This window comes from Pinus tabuliformis, chromosome 6, assembly GCF_031772625.1.
Source record: "Pinus tabuliformis cultivar Carrire ecotype Pingquan chromosome 6, CPIR1, whole genome shotgun sequence".
Lineage (NCBI taxonomy): Eukaryota > Viridiplantae > Streptophyta > Pinopsida > Pinales > Pinaceae > Pinus > Pinus tabuliformis.
The window spans coordinates 1,367,721,644-1,367,737,606 of record NC_142292.1 but is presented as its reverse complement, the minus strand read 5'-3'; positions in this window follow the sequence as shown (position 1 = coordinate 1,367,737,606).

Here is a 15,963-nt window from a genome sequence, read left to right as displayed (position 1 = left end):
AAAAAACGAAAGAGAAAAAAATGAACTAAAGAGAAAAAATAAAAAGGGAAAAGGGAAAACGAGAAAACGGGAAAAAAATGAAAATGAAAAAGGATACAATGAAAAAACGAAATGAAAAAAATGAAAAGAAAAGGGAAAAAGGGATAAAATGAAAAAACTAAAAGGAAAAAATGAAAAAAATGAAAAGGAAAAGGGGAAAATGAAAAAGGATACAATGAAAAAATGAAAGAAAAAAATGAAAGGAAAAAAATGATAAGGGGAAAAGGGATGAAATGAAAAAACTAAAAAAATAAAAGGAAAAAAATGAAAAGGGGAAAAGGGATAAAATGAAAAAACTAAAAAAATGAAAGGAAAAAAATGAAAAGGGGAAAGGGATAAAATGAAAAAACTAAAAAGAAAAAATGAAAAAGAAAAGGGGAAAAGGGATAAAATGAAAAAACTAAAAGGAAAAGAGATGAAAAGGAAAAGGGATACAATGAAAAAACTAAAAATAAAAAAATGAAAACGAAAAGAGATACAATGAAAAACTGAAAATGAAAAGGAAAATCGGAAAAGAGAGACAATGAAAAATTTAAAAAGAAAAAAATGAAAAGGAAAGGAGATACAATGAAAAAAAAGAGAAAAAAATGAAAATGAAAAGGAGAAGGAAGAAAATGAATACAAGGAAAAGGAAAAGGGATACAATGAAAATGAAAAGTGATACAATGAAAAACGAAAAAGAAAAAATGAAAAGGAAAAAGGGAAAAGGGATACAATGAAAAAACGAAAAAGAAAAAACTGAAAAGGAAAAGCGGAAAAGAGATGCAATGAAAAAATGAAAAAGAAAAAAAATACAATGAGAAAACTGATAATGAAAAGGAAAAGGGGAAAGGGATACAATGAAAAAATTAAAAAGAAAAAAATGAAAAGGAAAAGACGAAATGAAAAGGAAAAGAGATACAATGAAAAAATGAAAGAGAAACGAAAGAGAAAAAAATGAAAATGAAAAGGAAAAGGAAAAGGAAAAGAGACACAATGAAAAAACAAAAGAGAAAAAAATGAGAAGGAAAAGGGATACAATGAAAACACTAACCAAATGAAAATGAAAAAAATGAAAAAACTAACTAAATGAAAAAATGAAAAAAACTAACCAAATGAAAAACTAACTAAACGAAAAAAATGAAAAAAACTAACTAAATAAACGAAAAAAGGAAAAGGGATACAATGAAAATGAAAAGAACTTGAAAAAAAAATTGAAGAAAAAAAGTAGGGATACTAGGGAATAAAGAGGAAAAAATGGAAAAAAAAGGAATGAAAGAGGAAAAAATGGAGAAAAAAAAAGGGAATGAAAGAGGAAAAAATGGAAAAAAAGGGAATGAAAATGAATTATATGGAAAAAAGGAAAGAAAAAAAGAGAATGAAAGAGGAAAACAAGAGATAGGGAGAGGTTTCTATTGTCAAAAAATTCATTATAAAATATTAAAAATTTGTACATAAATAATTTATATTAAGTTATATAAGTTTTTAAATTCTGTCCAAAATGAGCCTATATATTAATTGGACCAATAGATAAAGACATCTAGTTCCAATTACCTCTAGCTCTGAATTACCAACTAAAGCAAAATATTGTACAAAAATTTCCATTGAATTCTACCTAGGGGTATACCTATCCCATTAAACAAGCACCTATTTATTTTTATTGGAGCAACACATCCCATTGCTAGGTAATACTTGCACAAGAACATGTGAAATGTTGTTAGGCATATCTACATGCGTGTTTAACCATTCAACCTAATGAAAGCAATAAATGAAACCTTCTCAAAAACAAGAAACCATTCAATTTAGAAATTAATTTAGAGGATGTATTAAATGACATCAACCATTTCAATTCAAGAATTAAACACACTAACCTTTTCAATTCAAAAATTAAACTCAAGAAATCACAAGGATCAACCATGAAAGTTTATCAGCTATTGGATTATGTACAAATCAATTTAGAACACACATTTGAATTTGGGAGATGGCAATCCATGCCAATCTTTCCTACCAATCAAATTTTACATAAAAAATTATAAAACAACCTCAACCATTATGACTTATTAATTGAGAGGATGTAATAAATGAGACCAAACCTTTCAATTCATGAATTAAACACAAAAATGCACAAGGATCAACCATGAAAGTTTATCAACTATTCGATCATGTGGAAATCAATCTAAAACAAACATTTTAATTTGGGACATGGAAATCCATGTCAATCTTCCCTACCAATGAAGTTGACATCCAAAAACTATAAAACCTCAACCCTTACTGATTTGCATTTGAAACATTCATTCTACTCATCAGCTGTTGGAGACATACAATCATGACTGTGCACACAATATTACATTCATTCTATTCGTAAGTTGTTGGAGACATACAATTAGACCGTGTGAACAATGTTATGAGGCTAAATTTTGTTGAATAATATTATCATGTTGATTTTTTGTTGTTATTTTTGTTACTTTTGTTGTTGTTATTGTTTATATGATTCATTCATTCCCATAATGTTTACACAATAGGAGCATTCCCATAATGTTTACATAATATAATCCTTGATAGAGAGGTTCTAACATCATGCATTCTTTGAAAAACAGAGTTCACACACCTTAGAGGTAATATTTGCTTAGCAAAAACACCCAGAATAACGAATAGCTATAACACAACCAAGCAACCAGGGAATCCAAGAACACGTATTAGTCTGCCACACTTCTTATTCTTATTATGATATTGAGGGCTCCCTATTCTGATGTAGAAGAGGGATTAAGATCAAGACTAGACTCTAACTGTATGAAGAAAACAAGAACTGTGTAATTACATGCACAAGTCTACATAGACTATTCACAAATTACCATTTCAAACAGTGTCTAGTGTTACAAAAAGAAAACTGAGCAAAATCACAATGTTTATATTTTAGTGATGTATGCTTATTGGTACAAACTATGTTATTGTTTATACACCTCACATAATTTAACCTATCAAAGAAGTAACTACGATCAAGTTGCAAACAAGGATTTGATCAACAATTTTAAATTATTTGCAACTCAGAATTGTTTAGGGACACATGGCTTACCATGCACATAGTCCTAGAATTCAACAAAAGGAAATGTTATATTTAAGTTACAATACATAACTAAAGCACGGGTTGTTGTTTCTCATTGATTACAAAGACCAATAAATAACCTTGTTTGCTAACACTACATTCACATGGTATTATTCATTCTATGTTTATTTGCAAGAGTTGTGTACCTGTAATTGACTAGAGGCTTAGTGGGTTTTGGTTCTTCAGGCATGTAGCAATTAGGGTATAATGAGTAGTGAACTAAGATTGTTGTTTGGTTAGATTAGCAAGTCTAGTTGGGTCAATGTTAAGATCAACAATTTTGTTTTTGGATCAAGCATTTCATGCTTGTATACCTTGAAAATATACATCAAATTCCATGCAATAAGCCTTATTTTCACTGAGAAATTGCTAGTGCATGAATGATTGGTGATTTACTAAGAAAAATCAACTTTTTTTAAAAATCATAATTTCATGGTAAATCTGTAGGTTGTTGCAACCATGCTAAGAGTTTCTATTGCAGATCGTACAAGGAATAGGAGGAGGCGAGGGACCAAGGGGGGCCAACTACGATCTAGTTCATCATATAAGGACTGGGGGGGGGTGATGTGAATGCTCCCAATGCTCCAAACAATGTCGTTGAGAATGAAACTATGGTGGAAAATCATGCTATCCCACCATCAACCAATAGAGCCACCTTCAACCCCAGTTCAAGGTGCAAGTTCAACAAAGAAAATTAGTGGCAAGTGCCATAAGAGGTTGGACAAAACAAGACATGCTAGCTATAATTGATGACATATAGTTTATGAGATATTCAATTCATGCCTCTACAAAAAAACATGGTATTGCTGCCTCTAACATACATTATTGGATAAATGGGTTGACTCATATAAAGCGTAGAGGGCATCTTACAGTTATGACTGAAGAGGAGGAGGACGAGGTAGTTGAGTGGTGTAAGGAGATGACCCAATTGGGACATGGGTTAGATCTTATACAATTTAAATCCATAGTAGCTCAAATATTTCAGGGGAGGCCAAACCCCTTCAAAGATGGGTTTCTTGGTAAATCATCATGGAGTGGGTTTAAAAAATGCATCTAAACCTTGTGTTACGTGCAACCAAGGGGCTTGATAGAGATAGGGCTTGAAATCTATGCCTTGCAATTGTGTCCAAGTTCTATAACACTCTTTCTACTGCATATGAGAAACACTCATATACCCTAGACCATATATGGAACTGTGACGAAACATGCTTATAAACAGGAAGGAATTGTGGTATGCAAGTAATTGCACAAGAGAGAGCATAAATGTGCCTAAGATTTTTCCTAAGAGAAGGGAGTGGATCACTATTCTTTGTTGTGTCAATGAAATTGGTTCTTCAATCTTAGGATTTTATCGATTCAAAGGTAAAATTCCATGAAAAAACTCTACACAAAATTGTGAACCAGGTGCATGCATGGCTGCACATCCCCATGCATGGATGACAAATGAACTATTCTTGAATTGGCTTTGTCACTTTGCTGCATTTGTACTAGGTGGTGTCTCGCCTGAAAACAAACACCTTTTGGTTTTAGATGGCCATGGAAGCCACATGTATGTGTAGAAATTTGAGGAGGCGAACAATTTGGGCATTGACCTGTTAACATTGTTAGCTCATACCACTCACATATTGCAACTCCTTGATGTTAGCGTGTTTGGGCCTTTCAAGAACTATTTCAGGGTCGAGCGAGCTTCGTAGATGTCAAAGAATCCAAAGGTGGAAGTAAAAATGTTTGAGCTAGCCGAGCTTGCAAGTAAAGCATTTAAAATGGCTCTCACACCTTCTAATATCAAAGTTGGATTTATGAGGATTAGTATATGGCCACTTAATGTTGATGCTCTTATGCATGATACTGATTGTAGCCAGGAATTTGATGTGGAATGTCAAGAAGCATAAAAATTACAAGACCATGTTAATGCCTAAGAAGATGTGGATGGGCAGGAAGATGTCGTTGTTGTTGAAGGTATAATGTCCCTTCTTGAAGGGAATTTATATGGTGATGATGATGAACATGTGAGTGAGACAATTCAATCATGAACTAATTGTCAATAACAAGGAGGTTGTCACACCCACTGAACCACCTGCCAATCCTGCGTGTGATATTCCATATGACACAGTTGATCATGCGAATGACAATGCACTTGATTTCAAATGATAATGCAGTAGGATTAAACAATGAGTAATTAATCATGCCAACCCAATTAAGCCCACCATCATGTTTGGCTAAGGCCATGATGATATCAACACACATGTGTCTTCCACCAATGAGGAAAGAATGTACATGCCTTCACAACAATGATAGTTGAACACTGAACTTGTTCATTATTTTTGGATAATGGATCATTGGAAGAAGAGACTATTCATCATGAAGTACCAGAGGAAGACAACAATGGGGGGGAGTCAATTGTCGTGGAGGTGTAAATGCAAGTGTTAGGCCTTGATGAGCATGGGACAACAAAGCAGAGAATACTTGGTGCATTCCTAAATCTACTAGTAGAGAGAGTGAAGGCGTCATCAAGGTACTCAACATCGTATTGTCTTCGTTTGGGGAGGACTTCACAGTTTCTCACCTCTGAAGCCTATATGAATTTATTGTTTGAGTTTGAATGTAAAAGAATTGAAATTCAGGAATCTAAAAAGAGAAAAAAGGACTAGGCCAAGGAAAGAGAGATGTAAGGATTACACCAATAGAAGCTTGAACAAAGGAAAGGTTGGAAAGAAAAAAAACAAGGGAAGGTAAGGAACATACAAAAAAATTGGCAAGGTAAGAAAGGGAGGCAAGAAAGGTTCAACAAGTGTTGGAAAAAGGAGGAGGGGTGACAAACAGGGAGACTATGGTCCAAGCCAGTTTGAGGCAAATAGAATGATGTCCAACACTCTGGACCACATTGCAGAGCATACACCATCATACTAAGACCTGATTAACATCCAAGTCCCCCACTATTAGCGAGGGGTTATGCCTACCTCTTATACCCCTACCAGTGCAGGTTTAAATCCTATGTGTGTTTATAGGACACCTGCACTCAGTGCTGGGGTTAGTAACACAAGTGGACACTTGGGCTACTCAATCCCTCTATGACTACAAGGAGAAAATTGGACTCAAGCATATGGAAACATTCAGGCACATCCTAATCAACTAATCTTGGGTAGTCCACCATAATTGTGTTAGGCAAGCAACTCAACAAGTTTGGGCAATGTAGGAAATGGAGGCCATCAAGCATAGGGATGGCATGACTTAATTCTTGTAACCACATCGCGATGTGGATTTTGTAAGGATGCAATATGTTGCATGGTTAATATAAAAGTTCATGGTTCATGGTTCATTTCATGGTTAATATGTTGCATGGTTAATATAATATTTCATGGATCATGGATCAGGTAAGCAATTATGAAGAAACTTTATGTATTAGGTTATCTTATAAATTATTGCTGCATTCAAGGAAGGAATTGGACCTATACTTTATTATGTCCATGGAGCACACCTTTTAGTTTGGTTTCATAGTAGAAGCTACACTATTAAAGACCAATTTATATGACATAGATGTTGTTCTTAAGAATATAATACACATGATGACATATTAGTTAAGTTAAAGGACTATTTCGATGTGAAGATCTGACTATAACAAGTATGAAAATGATAATCATACAATGGTCTAGACACTTGAGCAATGGCAACAATATACCCTTAGTAAAGAAACTCTCTTACACAATGACTGTTGCCTTTATAAGAAACATACAAAATTATCAATCAAACAATTCTAAGTTAACAAATTAAAAACATCAAACATGAATCGTGGCATTTCAAAAAATAAGGATATTTAAAATATCAACAATGAAAATGTCACTTTATTGTGTTATAATGACCTCTAAAGATTAGACAAGATCTAGAGTGAGCTTCTGAAATTGCATAATCGTAATAATGAATTGTTGCATTTTTGGAAGTAAGAGATAATCACAATATTATATTCACAATATCATAATCACAATATCATATTCTCATCACTATAAGATACTAATAGGGCAAATCCAAACCAATAAATAAAGAACCAAATCCACTTAGTGTGGCAATTCTCTTAATATAAGCAAGTGTTGAAACATACCTTAAAACAAATGCACAAATTATGGATTCAATTTGTTCTAACAAAGGCACTATATACCACGCCAGGAGATATACCTTACCATATCCAACTTGCTGCTATATAATTATGCCTCTATAGATGCTCAGACTAGTGCGATTAGATAAAGTTAATCCTTAAGAGTGATATCAACTCCATGCTGCATTGACAAGTAAGATTTAACTAGTATAATTACTGTCTATTTAACTAGTAACCCACATTTAGTAGACTAACCATAAGAAATGCAAGCTAATGAGTGTTCTAAATAGGTAAGCATTATGAAATAGATAAGTAATACGCCAATTAGCCTAGATAACCTTTTCTAGGATTTTTTATTTTTTTGTGCTAGTAATACAAATCAAGGTATTAATTAAACATGGTTACATAGTATTGCTAAATGTATAGCTCACATTAGAAGATAGATTACTCCTATGGTCTAACATTAAAAATCAAATCTTTACCAAGAAAACAATACCTAGATTTTCAGACCCACATGCTCTGACAAACATTGAAACAATACTGTTAATTTCATTTAGTGCAACTTTACATCCATCCTTTTGCCAAAAGGAATACATGTTGTCCCTCTAGCTGGGGATTTTTCAGAGATTTATGTGACAAGAACAATTCATAATAGCTCCTTAAAAGAACATACACAATAAATACAATTATTCTTTTACTTGCACGTAAAAAACAAAACCCTGAGAAAGGAAAATCTATTTCTGCAAGTCCTTTCAATAAAAGCATGCATATATTTATTAGGCTAGAGTAAATTATTAACCAATTCCAAATGTTTTACTTAAGTAGAACAACAGAAAAATAAGGAAGTAAGAGGGTATGAGAATGATGATTCTGCATTAAAAGTGGGGGCTCCAAGCTAGGAGACTCTGAGACCCCAAGGACATTATTGAGGATAGAATATTCAACACAAACAATGAAGTCTTCAACTCTGAGAGTGACAAGTTGACAACAAGGAGAATTGGATAATGACTAACATATGGCAAGGTTGTGCAATAGCCAAAAAAACCCACATAATAGACTGGAAAAATCCACATTGCCATATTTTTTTTTGCATAGAATTACATCACAAAAACTCCAACTTTTTCCATTTTTTTAATACACAGATCATCCAAAACTCCTCTTCCCGATTCTTAGAAAATGAGAATTGAACCTGAGATAAAGTCCTACCAGTCAACCCAACCGACACTGACTGAAACAAAGAAATAACAATAATACATAGTGGGTAATAGGTATCCATCCAAGCATGCAATATGGGTGTGAATTTCAAGCCATGGGGAGACCATGCTTAGCTTTGAATTTGTGTGCCCCAATTACACAAAACCCACACAACAAATTTATTGAATTCGGTGCATAGAATTACATCATAGTAACTCCACATTGCCATATCTACTTTTGCATAGAATTACATCGCAGATTATCCAATTTTTTCCATTTTTTTAATACACAGGTAATCCAAAACTCCTCTTCCTGATTCTTAGAAAATGAGAATTGAACCTAAGATAAAGTCCTACCAGTGAACCCAACTGACACTAACTGTAAAAAAAATAGCAATAATACACATTGGGTAATAAGTATCCATCTAAGCATGTAATATGGGTGTGAATTTCAAGCCCTGGGGAGACCATGCTTAGCTTTGAATTTATGTGCCCCAATTACACAAAACCAAACACAAAACCCACACAACAAATCCAATGAATTTGATGCATAGAATTACATCACATAACTCCACATTTCCATATCTTCTTTTGGATAGAATTACGTCACAGGAACTCCAACTTTTTCCATTTTTTTAATACATAGATCATCCAAAACTCCTCTTCTTGATTCTTAGAAAAGGAGAATTGAACATGAGATAAAGTCTTGCCAATCAACCTAACCGACATTGATCGAAACAAAGAAATAGAAATAATACATAGTGGGTAATAGGTATCCATCCAAGCATGCAATATGGGTGTGAACTTCAAGCCATGGGGAGACCATGCTTAGCTCTGAATTTGTGTGCCCCAATTACACAAAAACCACACAACAAATTTACTGAATTCGTTGAATGGCTTCAAATATGTTTAAATGCACATGAAAAATAAATTGAACAGAGGCACAAGAATCCATCCAGATGAAGGTGTTTGAAAACACATGCAAAGAAGTTGAAAAGAGGCACAATAATCCATTTGGCTGAATGTGTTTAAAAAAAAGGTAGAGAAGTTGGTAGGATAGGTGTCCTACCTTCTAGTTGTTTGCTTTTCTTCCTCCATGCTTGCATGCCACAAGAGCCTTAGATGCTCCAAAACACTTAGCTGAAACTCCAAATCACACACAGTGACCTACAAGACAGGAAATAACACTGTTGTGGGGTTAGACTTATGAAAACCCACATAAAGCAAACAAAATGCTCCCAACATATCAATAAATCGCTAATTTACCTGAAAAAACCCTCTAGAGTATGAAATGGTCATATCTAGCACTAAGCCGAGCTAAATCAGCCATAGGGCCGAACACAGGCGAATACCCCAGTTGCTAGTGTGTGACAAGGAAGAACAACCAACACAGTAAACCAAGTAAAATGAAATATCACAACTGAAAAATGTCTCAAACCAACAACAATCATGCCCCATACCCACTATTCGCAATGGCAAGAACAATGATGGCTACGACCAACATTGTAATAGAGTTGCGCAAGTACCTGGGAGCCAAAATGTTCAACAAACAACCCTAAGCAGAATAACACTGCGTGTTCGAGAAATATCCAAGACAAATGCCAAAACTAACCCTAACACTCCCAAAACCGCCTAAATCAGTCAACATGGAAAGTAAACAGGTGGTTGCATGCAACATACATGTGTCATACGATAAATGAGTTCCCTCACATGGAATTTTGACTCTTGAGGGTCTTGGTGGGAGGCATTCTGCTAATGGCGTCCCTCCCCTATAAGGGAATAAAAATTAATTATAAGGAAAAAAGGGAAATGGAATAAAAAAGAAAAAATTATATAAAGGAATAAAAATGAATTATAAGGAAAAAAATAGGGAAAAGGGAATAAAAGAGAAAAAAAGGATGGGAAAGTATGATAGGCGGTTTCAAACTTTTAGGTTTAATTTTGCAAGTTTTTAGTCCAAATGCAAATTTCTTTGATGTTTCAGAATATATATATGATGGGGTTGATAACTAGTAATTCTCCTCTATATGCATGTATCTTGATTTTTAAACGAGGGGGCCAAAATGATGCTCCCTTGTGCATGTATATTGCTGTTGAACTGACTATACCTATTTCATGGCAGGTTGGATTTTTGAAGAAGAGGAAGAAATTCTAAAGTGAACCTCCTTATTAGAGGTGAAAAACTAAAATTTCATCAAAATCAACTGCTTTATTAGAGGTGTAAAACCAAAATTTGATCAAACTAAACCTCTTTGTTAGAGGTGAATAACTAAAATTTCCCGGAATTAGTATAAATACACAAGTAAACTCATAATCAAACAAATATCTTATTATTCAGATGGATATGGATAATTTTATCATTTTTAATGTCCAACTATCTCATTGTGGAAAAATATACGATGGTTTTTTAGTAGAAGTTGTTTGGATATATTGAATAGATAAATGGCTATGTATTTTGGATTATCTTAACAATTGAGTGGATATAGTTAATTTTATCATTGTTAATGTGAATTTTTGTGGAAAAATGTAGGATGGTGAAATGAATAGGAAGTTGTAAGTTTTTATTCATGATTTGTTATATTGTCAATTGATTTGGTCTAGCTTTATTATAGGTAGCTTGGATTTGTTGTGGAACATCTAGGGTTTAAACTTGTGGAGAAGGTGAACATGGTAATTTAGGTATCTTGGAATTGTTGCAGAACATCTAGGGTCTAAGCTTGTGGACAAGGTCAACATGGAAATTTAGCTAGCTTGGATTTGTTGTGGAATTTCAACAAGCTCCATCATATAGGGTATACACTTGTGGAGGAGGTCACCATGACAATTTTGAGTGAGATGGTACATGAATTAGGTGTAAAAATAGCGAGAGATTTGGAATATATTAAAAAAATAAGAGTCATGGGATCTTGCAATCAATTTAGGAATATACTTGTCTAACCATTTTCCTTCATTTAAGAAGTTATGGAATTGATTCATTGGATCCAGTAGCCCTAAATGTATGGTTATGGGAGGAAGGTGGTTTATTGGTCTCTATGTATGAATGGGGTTTTTGAAAAACTTGTTTTCCTTTGTAATTATTTTATGGATTGACATAATTGTGTTTATAGTTTTGGATTTGTTGGCACTATGTTTGATTTGAAGGTATTGTGTTTTGTCTCATCCTTGGATTCAAAGGTGGTAGGGTTTTAATTTTTGGAGGATTCAAAAGTTAAAGAGGCACAAATGTATAAAAAAGACACAAAAGTCCATTAGCTTAAACTTAGGGTGCAAATCTAAAGTCAATGACATAATGGAGATGGGGGATTGAGCATTGGTAGGATGTTTTGTTGGAAATATATTAAGTTGTAAGGAGTTGAAGAGTTGGACCACGCTCAATTTTATGCTAGTGATGGGGGCCTCTCCATTTGTTTTTTAGAATTATGGTTGGTTTGAGATTTTAGGATGCTACAGATATAAAAAAAAAATTGCAAATGTTGGAAGTGGGGATTTCAATCCCTACTTTTGAAGAAATGGCATATAAAGTGTGATTTGTAGTTACTTATAATGTGGCCATTCTTTTGGTATGGGTTCTTATTTTAAGCATTCCATTGATTTTATGGTTTGAGGAGGTATTTGAAAATTAAGTACCTTTTATGAATTTGTCTTACTTTTTCTAGAGATTATGTCTCAAATCTTAGTAGGGATAGAGCCAAATAAAGGGTTGGTGGAGTAAATGGATATTGGAAGAGGAATTGATCTTTTTCATCTCAATTTAGAGTATGAGGGTATACTTTAGATGCATATGTTTCCATTGATATTGGCACCTCATTGCAAAACGTAATTATCGAAGTATGTGGAAGAACCTTTGAGGTTGCATTCAAGAGGTTCAAAGGCAATATAATTGGAAATAATCCAAATTTCAAGAAAGTTAGAAGATTAAGGGTTCAAGTTACCTTATAGGTCCTTTTAATAGAAACATTAATAACATATGTTCAAATTTGTGACATTAGATAGTGTAGAGAACCTAACTAGGGTATGATTAGTGACAACAAGGAGAACAAGGAAAATTCAAGTAAGACTAATTAGTGTCATTATATGAATAAAATAATTTTCTTACAAATATTTATTTTTGGTATATAGGGTATGATGGTTGGATTTAAATAAATGAAGCTTTACATGTTTTCTACTTAGTTTCTTTGGTATAAAAAATCCCAATTTGTCGTATCTCATACCTATTCTTGGAACTGAAGAGGGAGTGGATTCTGGACAAGATATATAAGGTTCCATTGTAAACCATAGTTTGGATTTCTTTTTAGATGGAAAGGGCACACAAGACTCCAGGCTATGGGAACTAGTGAAGTACAGTTTAAGATTTAGGAGTGAAAACATGCTTAATTTTTCAAGAAAGGTGGTGGGGGTTAGGATTTTTGAAGAGATAATATCCAAATTCAATCAAAGAATAGGAAAATATTTCATGTCCATGTCCTATAAACTAGATTTTTTAAAAGTAAGGCATGAGAAACAACTATCCTTGATTTTTTCACTATCAATTATAGATAGATGGATAACCCTTCAAAGAAGTTTCCCATAAAGAGATTAGTTGAAAATATCAAACTTTCTATTATACATATGGGGATAAAATCACTCTAAAACTCTCTAAAGTATTGAAGATATGGACTTTACCAAAATTGCTTGGTTGTGATCATGTGGGACTTGAATTTCACCCTAAGAGCATAAGAGTTTTTAAATCCAAATGCTCAAATGGATCCTCTCTATGGATATTTTATTACAAAATTGGAAGAAACTGGTCTTTTGGGTATTGGACCATCTAAATCATCTCTCATTTGGAGTAACAAGAGAGTTGGGAAAGTTAGAATTGAGAAGAAGCTCAACATGTATCTAATCTTTGAAGCTTTCCAAGATGAAGTCATTGGTCATTGGTATCAAACAATGGGTTACCATTCAAGGGGACTTTGAACATCACTCTTGTAGTATTAAAGTGGATATTAGAACAAAGAAACTAGCTAGTCCCTTCAAACCAAATCCATGTATGAATATGGAGGAATTTGTGGGGAAAATTAAAGCTATTTGGAAATTATTTTATAATACTAATTTAAGAGAATCTACTCCACTTCAATTCCAACAAAATGTACAATAGATAGAAAAAATTAGCTGCTAGTTGAAAATTTTGATAATAATTAAAAAAGTTGATAGCTAATAGGGTTATTAGAGAAATAAAAGAAGCATTGGATGTTTTATAATGAAGAAGGGTTTGTGTTTATGAACAAGGAATACAAATTGAGTAAAAGAATTAGAATATAAAAGGAAACACACATTTTTGGGAAAAGAAAAATAATTGAGACTCAAAAGAATGACGTTATAGTTATAGAAGATAAAATGAAGCACAGTTTCTTGGAAAAATAAAAATAATGGAGACTCAAAAGCATGACATTATAGTTATACATTAGGGATAAGAATACACGATTCTTTTATAAGTATGCTATTTGTAGAAAGATTGTAAGCTACATTTGAAAAATTTATAAGGACAATGGTACTCAGGCACCAAATTCCAAAGATGTGGCTTTTAAAGAAATAAAGCACTTTTCCTCCCTTTTCAAGGAAGATGCATGTGCTACAATAGTAGCAATGATTAGGTTGTCAAACTCTTTTCCTAGCTTTATTAATGAGGAGGATAATAAGGTCTTGATAAAAGAGGTTGGGAAGACATTGTATCAAATTCTATAGAGCTTTCAAAAACACAGAAGTCCTAGGCTTTATGAATTACTTGTGGAATTCCTTTTATACTATAATGATTATATACAAGAAGATTTAAAAGTAGTGGAGACAACAAGAACTCAAGAAAAAATGTTGGGAGCCTTTAGTATGACTTTCTTAGCATTGATTCTTAAAGAAGATAATTCTACAAACTTTGAGAATTTTATACCCAAATCTTTATGCAATTGTATATACAAAAATTATCTTAAAGGTAGTTTCCAGAAGATTGAAAGGTGTTCTTGCAAAACAAATATTGAGAGAAATATTTGTGTTCTTATGAGGCAAGATGAATTCATGATGTAGTTGGGGTTGCCTAGGAATTCACATGTTTAATAAATATTAGAAACCAAAGATTGATGGTGATGAAAGGGGCCCTATCTAAATTACATGAGAGGGTAGGTTGGATTTAAATAAACTAATTCTAATTCATTTAGACTTTTGTTACTAGTTCATTGTTTGGATAATGAGTTGCATTTTATCTGTACATTTTTGTTAAATGCAATGACAAATCCTTTTTTCAGATCAGGGAGGGGCCTCAAACAAGGGTGTCTTCCATTCCCCCTCCTCCTTTTTTTAAGTAGCTAAGGCTCAAGTAGGTCACCTAAAGAAGTAGAAGGAAATGACAATATGAAAGGGTAATTATTGGAGTGTCACGAAATATCACACATCTATTCTTTGTAGGTAGTATAATGATTTTTTCTTAAGGCAATATAAGGTCATTGAGAAATTCAGGGGAAACATGGATTTATCTTGTAAAGTAACTGCAATGGTCATTAATATGGAAAAACCTATGATGAACTTATGGGGGATATTGAGAAAGAAACAAAAAAACTTTATTCCTGAACTATTTCCCTATAAGATGACTAACCTAAAACAAGGTTTGAAGTATCTAGGTTTATTTTTAAAGCCAAATCAATATAAAAAATGAATTAATAGTGGTTGATAACTAAATTAGAAAATAAAATAAACACTTGGTGCGATAGATGGTTGTTTGGGGGAGATTGTTTGGTTTTGGTAAAAGGAATTTTGAAAGTGATTCTACTCTATTGGATATCACTTGTTTGGGTCCTAAAAGATGTTTAAGAAACTATTATGAAACATTTCTACTATTTTATCTAGTTTGGAGACCAAAAAAGGAAAGGATTGGTGTTGACATCATGGAAAAAGATAACATTACGGGAAGCCATTGAGGATGGGGACTTGAAAATCCCTCTCTTTTAAAGGCTCTTACTACAAAAAATGTATGGAGGGTAATTTAAGGAACATATTTTTTGGTTTAGCTAGTGAGAGCTAAGTATGTAGCCCCTAACAGAGTTGAGGCTTGGATAAAAAACCTCCTCAATCAACAAATTAATATCTTAATAATTTGGAAAAATATCATATGTGCTTTCCATCTGTTTAGAAACTCATTGATTTGTAAAATTGGAGAAGGGGATAAAGTGAAAACTCGTCTCAATCCCTGACTAGGGAGTAAATATCTACATGGATTTTTATTTCAACTAATTAGAGAGGTAAGTAATAAATTATATTTTAAAATTTAAACATGTTGCAATTCGGGAATGTCCACTACTTGGTACTAACAATGGTAATCATTGTAACACATTGGTTTGGGGATAGAGTATGTAGAAGAATGGAAAATATACATATTTCTCTTTATAGGTAGCAATGTTAGGCTTAAGGAAGAAGAGGATTTAGTCACTGAATCCTATTGTAGGATATGTTCCCATGATAGGTTATGATGCACTAGTAGAAGAAAACCAACATATTTGGTTGTGAAAAATTATATTGACATTAGAATTCCTGAC